Source organism: Zeugodacus cucurbitae, chromosome 2 (genome assembly GCF_028554725.1).
Source record: "Zeugodacus cucurbitae isolate PBARC_wt_2022May chromosome 2, idZeuCucr1.2, whole genome shotgun sequence".
In the NCBI taxonomy this organism is placed as follows: domain Eukaryota; kingdom Metazoa; phylum Arthropoda; class Insecta; order Diptera; family Tephritidae; genus Zeugodacus; species Zeugodacus cucurbitae.
The window spans coordinates 56,288,026-56,301,807 of NC_071667.1; the positions used below are offsets into that span (position 1 = coordinate 56,288,026).

The window sequence follows — 13,782 nt, forward strand, 5'->3', positions numbered from 1 at the left end:
ACAAATTTCGTATGCATTCGTGATGACGTTGCATTTCCTGTCCGCTAATTTTCCAACTGACTTTCTGATTAGTTCTGCTTTTCAAGCGCACATTTATACACCTTTGACTGGCTTTTCGTCTAATTTTCTGACGCATAATTTTTCAAATGATTAGAATAGCCGACCTCCTGCTTGGCGACGGCCACGTGGTAAAAACCAATTTGACTCCGTCCATTTGTCTGTCGACTTTCAATTAATTCCGCTAACCTCACCCCATATTTGACTCTTCGTGTTTGGCGTGTTTGACATGTTCGGCTGTGCCTTTGTCTGATGTGGATTATGACTTAATATTTTGACATTTATTTTCACTCACCAGCTGTCTAGCCGCACCAGGTTTATTTTTTATTTGTTCTGGGAATTTTCGTTCTTAAATGTGTTGAATATATGTATGTAGTTTGTAGGTTATGTTGAATGTTTTAAAAATTATATATATTGTATGTATCAGTGAGTGTTTGTATTGCACGAATGAGAGGGAATAGTATAGAAAAAAAATCGAAGTTATGACAAGACAGTTGGTCGGATCTTAAAGATAAAAGCATGTGATTAGGTTATTATGTTATCGAGGGGTTTATTATTCCTCTTATTAATTTTTATTTAACTGAATCTGGTATTATAGAATCGGCGATTAATAACGGTATTCTAAATTGAAATAGTAAAAAGAGACAGCCATAAAGGCAAATATTGTTTGTAAACGAGGTTTCCGAAAATACTAACTTGTGGGCTATGACATTAGTAGCCCTCTATGGAAGTTAGGTTTTACGGTCTATGAAGCTAATCTGGCTCAGCCCAAATTAGTACGTCCTTATTTTCCGAATAGCATCAAACGCTTGGAAATATAGACTACAGAGCACTGAACCTACCATTAACTTAGAAACCTTTGACTAAGCATCTCGCACTACTTTGGAACACATCTCCAGAGAAATTAAAGTAACAATCACCAATAGGTTATCTAAGAATATGGTACTTCCGTATTTAACAAATCACATTCAGAGATCAATGGTTCGAATTGAAGGATTATTCACTTATTGTTTCAAATCGAGTATCAAGAGCAGGTCGAACAGATGTCGAAAAGGAAGTAAATGGTAGGATATTGATAGTAGAGTTCGTTGAAAAATACGTAACTTCTTAAACAATACGGCAATCAAAGCTTCTTGAAGGTCTGTATAATGTGTTAGAATCGGCCCAACTTTACATAAAATATAAATGTATATATTTAGAGAGAGACATATTTTTATTGCGTATAATATTTTAGATAAAAGTTCTAAAGAGAGTAGTGATAAGCATGAGACCCTGAAAAATGAGTACCTGAAAAATACCTAAGAAAATTGTACCATAATCTTATAATTTTCGTCTCAGTGCCGAAAGGTAGGCAAATTTTGCTATGTTATCCTCCATGGATAAATAGGTATAAAGAAATTATATTAGAGGAGCAAACTTACTTTTCTACCGAAAAATAAAATCAAATAGTATATAAAAAAACGAGCAAATTCAAATTCACTAAACTCGCTCCTACATATGTTTGGCAAAATACCAAAAACACGAATGTACATAAAATCCTCAACACATTAGTGACACAGAAGCCGGGCAGCCAACAGGCTGCACGAAAAGGACTTGCCAAAAATGTGTAGGCTCACACTCGGCTTCGCGCAATTCGCCGCAAGTAGCGTTCACTTTCGCTATCGAACAGCGAATGACACAGAAAATAAATTTTTGTAGCTGCAAGCCTTCATGTACATGGGTATGTAAGGGCACGAGCATATGTGCACGCGTTTTACGCCTGAATGGATACTAAATGTTGAGCGACAAACTGGCAACAATGTTTCAGCAACATTGAGCGAAAGCGAATTAATGTTTATTGATAGAACTCACCACTTTTTAGGAATCAATCGTGTATGTTGCTAAGGGGTATTTGCGGCGAATTTTAGGGGTAGTTAGCGCTTGCGCACACATTCAAATGAGTTAATGAGCGATTGAGGTGAGCATAAAAGAGAGAGCAAGTTAGAGAGTGGGTTTGTACAATAAAATAAAGAGCATTGAGTGTGATGCAGTGATAATGATTTGGTATGTGTGTGAAGATTTTGAATTTTCGCGCCTCCAATTGGAATTTGAAGTTCATGAAATTATAAATAAATTATTTTTTTGATTGAAAAAATAATATTAAAATATTGCTATGTTTAATATATACGTAACTTTTCTGATCATTAATTATTTTGTTATACCTGTAGCCTAAAAGTGGGCTGAAAGCATAAATATTAGTCCTTAAAGCACTTGTTGGCGCCGGAGTACCAATGTGTTCATAGTTACTTGTCATTTTACCTTTCCTGACCTTAAAGAAATAATCTTTTATATGATCTCTTTAACGAAGACCTCAAACTTTGAACTAGTAAAAGCCAAAAGTACCTAGCTAACTTTGACTACAGCCCATATCCATTCTCATATACTCTAGGCAGATCTTAACTTTAAGCTTGTGTCTAATCTTAAGGTTCTCACATTCAAACCTTGTACTTCTGTTTCTTGGTAATATGAAGACGGAAAACACTGAAAAAATTATATTCTTCAGTCTCTACTGGAAGGTTTGGGATAAATCTAAAAACTAATAGATTATAAAAAAATATTACTTCAATCCGGCCACTTGTTAACATTTGGAAATTCAACCAGTATTTGATAAGCCTTCTAATCAGAACGAAGACCTGTTTGTTCACATGAAAATACCCAAACAATTATCTAATTCAGTGAACTCTTAACTGATTAACGGTACATACTCTTATATTAAGCAACTCTCAAAAATGTTTAATTAAATTCGCCGCATTAGGAGAGCCACACTTCGTGAGGTCGTCTGTTGAGCGCGGTCAAAATTTATTGCTGCACGTTCTACTTATCAATTTACTGGTACACGACCCCTTTCATAATACTGACGACAGCACCTCACAGCAAAGAGGGCATTTCGGCGAATTCACGAATAGATTGGCGAACCTCAGCGAAAGCCCGGTAAACGAACAAGCAGATAGCAATAACGACGTGGGCAACGGTGGTAGCGAGGCATCATATACCGCTATGTGTTGTTCAAGAAGCGAGTGCATACACGAAGTGTGTATACGGCGGAATTGACGAAGTTCGTCTAGTTGGAATTTCAGTTGGTTTGAAGGAGTAAAAGCAAAAACGTTTAGTTTGAAGTGAACTATTCGGCAATGTTGACATGTTTAACGCGTTAACGCTGTAACGGTATATGGACAGATTTGATATTTGAAGTAGCAGCAGCAGCAAGTTGTTGTAGTCAGATTTTGTTGTGAAAAATATTTATAAATGACGAGAGGCAAATAAAATTTATAATTTTTGCAAAAGAACGGGAGTGAAACTTTATTTAAATAAACAAAAATTTAAAATAAATAATACAATTGAACAGTGTGTGCTAAAAGTATTGTTGTGCGATCATAAACACGTGCTGGATAATTGTAGTTCGTTTTTTGGAGCGCATAACACATTAGTGAAGCACACATTTGGGCGCATAGACGTGTGTGTGTTAAACTAAGGGAAATTCTGAACCAATTCTTAATGAAGTTAATGTGGCAAGTAATTATTGAAAGCATATAGTTTTGTGTACAATTGTTGAAAAATAATTTACGTAACGGCGCAGACTAATTTACGAAACAAGTTTGAATTTGTATTTCAAATTTACGCGCCTATTTACATTCAACATACATTTAGGCGCAGAAGCCTCTATCTAAAAAGTAATTCAAACGGTTAACGGTATTTATTTAGCAACAGACATAGCTAAGTCTCATTTATATCGCTTACTCTTACTCAGCCATTTTGTTAGCGTAAACGCCCTCAAGCTTCAACGTTGCAGCTAATACGGGTTTAAGCTTAGTGTACAAGAAGATCAGTAAGACAGCAAGTGGAACGATTACAAAGCTTATACAAACAAACAATCAATAAATTTTGTTGCCAATACCTGCCACCAATGGAATGTGTGTGGCAAGCACAAATTGAAAATCGAATCTCATTTGTAGAAAGTGTAAGTGTAATGCACCTTAAGTGAATAACTGATGAGTCAAGAAATCAAATCAAGCTAATTTACATTTTCGAAAAAGAAGGCACACACATAACCTCACTCAGCTGCTAACCTAACACCGTGTGTACACAGTTACATGTCTTGTACACCCGGGAGTGTCGTGTACTTCGTTCATTTATAAGAAATCCCAGTCTACACGTACCGAGTTAACGTTGTGTGTGTGTGTGCGCGCGCTACAAATAAACAGGCTAACACCTCAGCTATATATTGTGCTTTAGCGCCCAAAAGTATACGCCACGGTGTGCATTAAAATTTGGGCCAAGAAGCTGGCAGCGAAAGAACAGTGAAAACTTTCTTCTATTTTGGGCTGTGCTGTAAAAGTAAGTAAATAGCAAGTTGTGTTAGGACAACAGGCCACATTGGCTGTTGATATTAAATGTAGCATACCTTTAGGAGTGCAACAAAATTGTATCATTTGCCTTTTATGCTAATAAATATATTTTAATTAAGTGTAAAAAGTAATTGCCAAGAAAAGTTTGGCGTATTTTTTAGAAACAAATGAACTTTTGTGTTTGTCCATTATCTTAAATGAAGAACTATATTCTAGAACCATAACAATTTGGTGTTGAGAAATTTTAAGGGTGTTGAAAATGCAGATGTTTGTTATTTTTAAGAAATTTTTATGAATAAAAATCACATTTTTTCGAATAATTGCTAAGATTGCTATATGTCAATTTGAGTTCTCTGCGGTATTATTGAAAGAAAGACTCGAAAGTTAGGTCGAAAACAATGGCAATGTATCAATAATGGTTCCAGGTTATACGAAAGCCTCGAATTCATTCCGGACTGGACAGCATTCTTGTAAAAAACGATCTTAGCAATCTCTTATATTGATACAATTATAACGATGATAAATTTATTGTCACTGAAATTAGTGATTCTGTGATTTTAGGGTCCCTTGTTCAAGTTCAAGTCTGTCTGTATGTTAAAAAAATATCATATTGGCATATATAATTTTATACATCACCCTTTATTTCCTCCTCCCTTTATCACTCCTGCCCTTTCAAAGCTGCTCTACTAAAAATCTCTAACTGTACGGTACATAACCTCAACAATTGGGATTGACAGTGAACAGTTCAAAGCTGACCCCATCTTAACTTGACTACCGCCACAGTTTCTGCGCCAGCAGCCGTTATATATCCCTAAAATTGTATGCCACGCCGCTGGTCCGCATTTTTGTTTATGCCATTTCAATTTATTTCTGTAACGCCCATTGCTTGTTTTCACTTAAATTTTTCACGATTTTCGTTTTTTGTTTTTTTTTTTTTGTTTTGGGTGAGTTTCTTTTGCCCATTTCATTTTGTGTTGGTTTAATGTTGTCAACCATTTCACCAGAAATTGACAACTTAAATTCCATTAGGATGTCTTTCTTTGCTTGCCATTCGTTCACTCATTCACTTATCCCTTGTGGAGCGCACAGCTTTCGCTTGGGTGGGTGCGCCTAAATGTATGCTTTGAATAGAGTAATGTGTATGTGGGTCTGTGCTATAACCACTTCAAGCTGGGCACAGCGCGTCAACCAAAGGCTAATGGCGGTTATATCACTTACAATAACAACAACTAAAACTGTGGCAGCACTTTTCTCACTTGATTGATAATCAATTGATGGGATTTCAGTGAGCTACGCTATAACTCTATGTGCTCCTTGTTGTTGTTGATTTTTGTTGTTTTTGCGGTCAGATTAGTGGCATATGATGCCATTTAAGTTGACTACCAGCGTATTAATACCGATTGCCCAAATCGCTTGTCCTTGTTGATAGTTGTTTTTGTTGTTGATGTATATATTTTTTTCATACTTGTCTAGGTTTTTATAAGCCTGCTGCCGCTCACACAGCTGTAGCATCTTGTCATCAGGGTGTACATCAATTTTATGCCACAAGTGTCGTTGCCACATTAAAACGGTTTAGTAAATTTTGCTAACGGTTTTTTGCAGTCAACTGTTTTTCTTCTAATTCTCTTTTGTTTAATTTAATTTATTTTATTTATTTATATTATCTTCTTCAATAGCAAATGCAGCGCATTGAACTTTCGCTTTGTTTGCTTTACTCTCCATTTCTTCGTCTCTCTCTTCCACTAGTTTCGTACAACTTTGTTTCCGCTTGGTTGTTGTTGTTGTTGCTGGTGCAATACTAATGTTATTATTTGTTGTAATTGGATTAAATTAAGATTGATTGATACTTTCGTCGTGTGCTGCATATAATACACCGTGTAGACAGCATAATGTATGCTAGCCCATCAGCGGCGTTAACGGTGTTGTTTATAAATGAGCATGTGTGCTGACACACGCACACACATACACATATACCATATACACATACATATAGAGAAGCGCATGTATTTGAGCTTATTATAAGCAACAAATGTATTGAGCCAGCTAAATTGAATTGTACGAGTATTGATATTACGAAAGCACGTGTGTGGCGATAGCATCTATCTCTTAAATGAATTCATTGCTGACAACGTACTTAGCCTCATACACAAACACATACATAAGCTATATATTGCATATACATATGTAGGTGAATAAGTGTATACTGCTTGTCATCAATATTGCCAGGAGATTTTCCACTCGAGGTTTTATAGTATTGTAATTACAGTTAAACAAGGAATGCATTATCATTTTGAATACAGTATTGTATCCACGTCTGTATGTGTGTATATAGTCAATAGCAGCTTATTAATTTTGTATATAACAATAAGCTTACATATTGCTATTGTTTCTGTCTAAACTCATCGCTCATCGCTTATCGCTCAAGTAAGCCGAGTGTACTTTGAAATCAATGTACTGTTGAGTATCCTCAAGGTCGAAATTTTGTATGTTTTTCTAATAAATAAAAGGAATATGGAAAATGTATTATGTGTTAATTATGCTGCTTGGTAGGCTTCTTATATTAGCAAGCACAAAAAGCACTAACTGAACTTTTGTACTTCTTAGTTAATACAGACATTTTTTTTATAAGGCCATTGTTTTTCTGAATCAGATAGATACTTGCTCAAGAACTTTAAAGCCTCTAAATGAAATATAAATATTTTTTTCAATAATTTTATTTCACGATTGATGTTTTTGTTAAGGAAAAACAATCATTAGAAATCATCAGATATTCAGTGGCTTTAATATAACCCTCAATTTATCGTATACAAATTCGTACGCTCTCTTCATTTTGGTAATCTCTTGATTATATTATATAATTATTAAATGAAATTTTTATTCCAAGAAAGTTTAAACCTTTAATGAGTGGTCTGAGAGATGAAAATTCGCTCATCAAAGACTCTTTAGATGAAAATAATTGAGGTGTTATCAGCCATTCGACTAGTGTTTGAAAACATGAGCTATAGATGCTACACGGATCTTTTTATATACATTTGTCATAGTTGCTATTTAAACCAAATATCAGGATCTCCAATTGACGTTTGAAAAAACTTTCAAGGGAGTTTAATATTTTTTTTTCACGGTATGACTTAAATAACTACGAACGAAATTGAGAACTTAAAGTTCATTCAAAACATATTCAAATGTAAAGCTAACGTGACCACGGAGGGACTCTAAATCTCAGATAAACTCACTAAGTATCTAATCTAAACTCCTTCCAAAAAAGTTATATAGGAGCTCTGCTGACAGGAAATGTCATGCTTGAAACACTTGTTACAATCTTATATTCAACTAACCTACTGAAATTAGATTTAGATGGAAATTATGCTGATCTATATTATCAACAGCTGATGCAAATAAATTTAAGCAAAATATAATTATGAATAACAGGCAGGAAAATTGATCCTGACTTAGTTACAACTCCAAGCAATCTTAAAAAATTATTGTCCATTATAATTATTACATATTACATATTTTTCACATAATTTTTCTTTTTTTAAATTTATTTTCTGTATGCCAAAATGTCAGAAAACATATGATTGTGACAGATGAGCTTAAAGCTTTCGGTGTGCTCAATGCAATCCATTGTAGTACATTTCACAACAGCACAAAATTTCAATGGTTTCTAGAACTCTATTGTAGTACGGAACACCATTTGCTTTCAAACAAAATTCGGAAAACCGGTGATACACATATGGTTTCTGAAGCATACTACAATATATACTACATGTCTGTCTCAGGTATAACCTTGATTCGAACACTTTCCCTTTTTATACTACCTCAGAAACTTATAATTTTCAATATACCTAATGATCATACAGATCTTCTTGTGCCTTGGCAAGAAATTTAAAATTAAGCTAAAATTTATTCGAACATTTTAGTATTAAAATAAATTATACTACCTAAATTAACGATCTAACTTAACTAATTATATTACATTTCATTTTACTAAGATATATCTCATATTAACCGATATATACGGTATAAAGCCTACCGGATGTGTAAAAAACCTAATTTATATATATGGAAGCTTGGTGAAGTAATGACCCGATTTTATCCATTTTTATAGCAGACGCACAAAATTATAAGGAAACCGTTCCCTCAGACTTTCTATATAATATATGAAAGATATTTCGAAAAAAAAATACATCAAAACACAAGTTCGATATCAGGGGCCTTGAAAAGTTATAGTCCTAATGTTTTGATGAGCGATCCCACACTTCCAGTGCTGTAATAATACAAAGTCTTTTTTCTAATATCTTCACTTGAAATTGGGCGAATTATTGCTGAGACCCTGAAGTGCGCGGTGACACGCCCATGCTGAAATTGTTATACAAATATTTGTGCACATTTCATGTACACTTTTCACTATAAGATTTAGTGTTTCTGGTATATTACATTAGTGATTTAAATCAATTTTAATATTTTTAAATACCATATGTGTATGGGAGGTGGCTCAACACACTTCTTCGTTTAAATAGTGAAATAAATAGGAAAAGAAGCTCAAAGAACAATTTCTATGAAATAAATTATTTTTCTAATTATTCAAACTTTGTCGAAAATAAATATTTATCTAATCAGAACTACCTGAACAAGGCAAACAGCAGCTTAAAACGTAAATATATATAATAGGCATGTTGCAAAGAAGTCCTTTATCATATTTCGTCTGAGCTCACTTACTTGGCGCAAATATTCCAACTTGAGACAAAAGACACTCAAATAGAAGCGTTTAAGGCAAACAAATGAAGGCCTTAGCAAGTGAATATAAGTGTATCTGAATCATTAGAAAAGCCATTTGTCCATCTCCCGAAAGGGTACGTTAATGATGCCAGCGCTTGTAGGCATAAATACAAGAAAAGCTACATTTAATATTACACAGTAAAGTGCGAGTGTTTGAGTGAATGTGTACTTGGAAATATTAAACTCACTGTTCTGCTCGGCGAAATGTTGAAAGTCACGACGCTGGAAGAATGACTCATTTGAATTTGTAATTAGTTTTCTGTTGCCAAACGAATATTTTTGAATTTTAAAGACCATTTTCCTTGCTGCCATAGCCATTTGTGTTATGTTATACTGTTATATTTGGTACGCTCGCTTATGGAAGTAGTTGTGTGCAAGTTGTTTTGTTGCTTTAGTCGAAATATCGCTGCAATTGCTTCAAGGTTAACGATTTTATTTTGTGCTTTTCCATGGCATTACAGAGGCGGTTTTAATGCCTCATATCGGTATATACATATGTATATAGAATGTGCCGTTACTTATACACAGTCAATATGACTCTGTCTTGGCAGCGTTAGGATATGTCAGAGCATACCCATACCGAGCACTTAAACCCACCGACTGTGGAGGAGCGTGCAGTCGTTATGCTCGTACGTACAACAACAGCAATAGCACCAGCAAAGTTCACCTCGAAGTAGACAACATATTCGGGCGAGACCGGCTTCTTTTCATTTATTTATTTATTTCAAGCCAACCTCTAAAGGAGTTCCGCCAAGTAAACAGTGTGGTTGGTGGTTTCGGCGTCGTGTTGGTCTCGTTGCGGTTGTGTTCTTTGTTGTTGTTTTCAAGTTTTTAATTAAATTCTATATCGACTCGCTTATTTATTAATATATGCTGACTTTTCGCAGGCGTTGTTGATTTGATGGTTGTTGGTGTTGTTGCAGCTCGTATTATTGCATGTAAGTCTTTAAAGTAATTTTAATATTGTAGTTATAGGTTTATTTGGAGGAGTGAAATTATTCTAGATAAGAAGTTGATTTCTTTATACTCTTTCTCTATCTCGCTCTCTTTTTATATGGCAAAGTAACCGTTACTGCTTGCTTTGTCGCCCTTGGTTATTTAAACTTATAATAATACTTAATAGAGTTCTGAGTTCTAAAAAACTAAAATACAATTCTTAAATGATTAAAGGAAAAACATTTTATTTCAAATTGCATAGAAAGGAGTTTTTTCTAAATCAGGTAACATACTGCACGAGACTCTAATAAATATATTTCTCAAGTCAAAATACTAACCAATTTAGGGACAGAGTCTTTTGTAAACATACATATGATTTAAGAATCCAGCGCTTCTACAAGCTTTAAGTCTACCCTTACTCCTTTATATGTATGGAAAGGGCTGTTTCTGGCTCAGAACTTGAACTTTCTTAATTTCTCTACAGCTGAAAATCGTCATAACCACAAACAAACCGACCTCAATCGAATTTTCGATTATCATTTATTAAGTAATAGGTCTCTACATGCGCCAAATACGCTTCTAGGAAACACTGAAGTCTCGTTTATTTCTAACCGCAACACAAATAATAACTGTAATTTTTATTAAAAAAAAGATTTTTTCAATTGTCCACATTATTGTTGTAGCCTTCGAAATAGTCCAATTTCGATATTATGCATTTATACCAGCGCTTCTTCCGATCGTCGAAACACCACTCAAACTAGATTTTTGGGATAGCCTTTGGCTGTTCCAGCGATTTCTCGTTTGCTCGTAAAACGAAGGCCCTCCTTTAAGGCTCTTCTTAAGGCAGTAGTCTGCTTTCGTTTAGCGTTTTTTTAGCAATTTTTTTTTAAAGGGAAGGAAATGATTGCGGTAAACGATAGTGTACTATATTTAAGGCTTAAAAAACAATAATAATTATTAAAAAATATTGAAATGTTTTCAAAGTTGTAAGTATTTTTCTGGAGCGCCTGGAGTCTGCACTTGTAAATCGGTGCCGGTGAAGGAGGTCGTGCGATGCATCTGAAACAGTCGAACCATATTTTTATAAGTTTCTTTTCTCTTTGAACTAAAAAATACCGAAGAAGTTATAAAATTCCAAATTTTTTCGAAGTTTGAAAAAAAATTCACTTTTTTAAGAAAAAAAATTGACTTTAAGCTGCAAAACAAGTAGTTTAAATAATACTTTTGTCCAACTTTTTTAGTTCAAATAGAAGATAATTTATACTGAAGCTAGATCACTTTGGTTTTTTTTGATCGGAAATATATTCTTTTTGCTATCGCCGGCACCGTTTTCTAAAACTTGTGAAAATGAAAACTCGAGAAAACCCGCTTTAAAGGTCTGTCAGAGTATTCGCACCTGCTCGACGCTCGGCCACCTAAACTGCTCTAGCTTCGAAAATATATATCGAATTGGCCTCTGGAATTTTAAAGACATATTCTTGGATAATTTTGGAAGAAATTTAAAACAAAACAAGAAAATCGATTTTTTGAAGCCTTGAAAGCAGACTACTGCCTTAAGAGAAAATCGCCAAGCTCATAAAAATACGGCTAACCTTAGTAGCTGTTACAGACAAAGTATGCAATGAATATGTATGGAAAGATCTTTTACTGGTTCAGAACTTAAATTCTTTCATATTTTCTTAATTTTTCTACTTCTGAAAAATAGCATAAAAAAATCGCACCGATCTTGATCGAATTTTGAATTATGCTTTATTAATTGATTGGTCTCCACTTACTCCATATACTCTTTTACAAAACGCTGCAGTCTCATTCAATTCTGAAAGTTAAAATACTGAACTCAAAATATCTTAAAATCTCTTACTTAATTAACGATTGGCTTTTTCTAAATATGGACTTAAAAAGAATTTTTACAGAGTGTATAGCCGCTAGATGGCGCTGACTTAAATTTATATGAAACTGATAATGATAATTTGAATGAAAAATATTTGAACCTTGGCATATATTTACTTGACTGTATATTTACAGTTTCAATGTCTATTCTCATAACACTTAACAATAAAACATTAATTAACTGTATTTTTTCGAACTCTATCTCACTTTGTAATTTTCATTACAATAGTAGATATGTAATATTTAAGTAATTAAAGCGCAAACTAAAAACAAAAACAGCGTTATTTTTTGGTGCACAATTTTCATTACCAACACGTCATAGAAAATAAATCAAGCATTAATTGCATCCCTTACACGTACGTACCGTTATTGTGGTTTCAATTGCAGTTAAATCTATTTGTTTTGCTACTTTCCTTCCGCAACAGCAGTTAATTACATTGCGAGTCATTTAAAGTGCAGCAGCTATAAAACACAACAACAACAACCACAAACAACAAATGTTTTATGTAATTATTTGTAAGAATGCGCGTGGCATATAAATAAAGTGATAAAATGTAACGGTGCAAAAAAAGCGCACAAATAATTGCACGCCTGTAGTATTTGCAATTAATAAAATTAAAAATTAAGTAATTAGCGCACTAATTGTTAGTAATGGCAATTTGAATGTCGAAGTAGCGATATGATAAATATTTAAAATATCGATTCGAGTGATACAAAATACGAAATTAGTTTGCGCATGAGGTAAAAAGATTACAATTACATACTTAATATAAATGTAATATATAATATTTAATTTTTAAATCAATAAAAAAAAACATTTATTATATCAAAAAAAAATATAAATAAAAAATCCCAAAAAAAATATCTAATTAGTTTTCCACGCCAAACAAAAAAAAAAATAGTTTTTAATAACACATTAGCTTTCATAATTTTTGTTTGCAACATATTTTAGTGTGTTTGCCCACAAAAACAGTAATTAAGTTGAAACTTATTGAATTTAATCATAATTAATAAATTACATCTAACGCTTGGTGTCGTATTTATTTCATTTGCAAACCGCAAAAATTCACACGACATTGATCAATTTGATTCAATTCAGTGATTTAATTTGTTTTACGCCTAAATGTATGCTATGTTTATATTGTAATTATAATTGTGTTTAAATCAATTCATCAGCATAATAAAATCACTTCCGTTGTACATTAACCTGCAAAATAATGCTGAGCTCTAGTGTTTTTATTTTTTGTTTTGGTCCAACAATTAAATATTTAATAATATAATGGTCTATATTGTGCTAAAATAAATTATGCACTTGTTTGTCATGCAGAGAATATTGCATTAATTTATAAACATATTGTTACTTTCGCTAATCGTTGCATAAAATGAGATGTGTAAATTATTTATATATTTTTTATTGATATAAATTGCATGATAAATATGTTGGCAGGGTTGTCAGAAGATCAAAGGCGGGGGTGATGGTGAACAGAAATTTTTTTAAAGGAATTTTAAAGAAAAAATATTTTTTTAGGTTAAAATATTTAAGCAATGACAAATATGAAAATTTTTTCACTTTGACTTTAATTGAAGAGTATATTCAGATATTTAGGCATCAATTTCGTTTTAGCTCATTTTGGCTCAGGTAAGAGTTAAAAAGTATTAGGTCTACAACTTTGCCGTTTTCCAAAGACGTCCCTGGGTTAAAGATGAGCACTGGTCGATTAAATCGATTAAATCG

General features: G+C 33.3%; 1 protein-coding gene across 1 annotated transcript in view; it reads left to right on the forward strand.

Moving 5' to 3' along the window:
* Positions 1 to 3,144: 3,144 nt before the first annotated feature.
* The window catches only part of LOC105209508 (limbic system-associated membrane protein), a 229,007-nt gene continuing 218,369 nt past the window's right edge, over positions 3,145 to 13,782 (forward strand). Inside the window, exon 1 of the mRNA XM_054228208.1 lies at positions 3,145 to 4,431. The gene's annotated coding sequence lies outside the window, so the exon portion shown is untranslated. The remainder of the gene's footprint in view (positions 4,432 to 13,782) is intronic.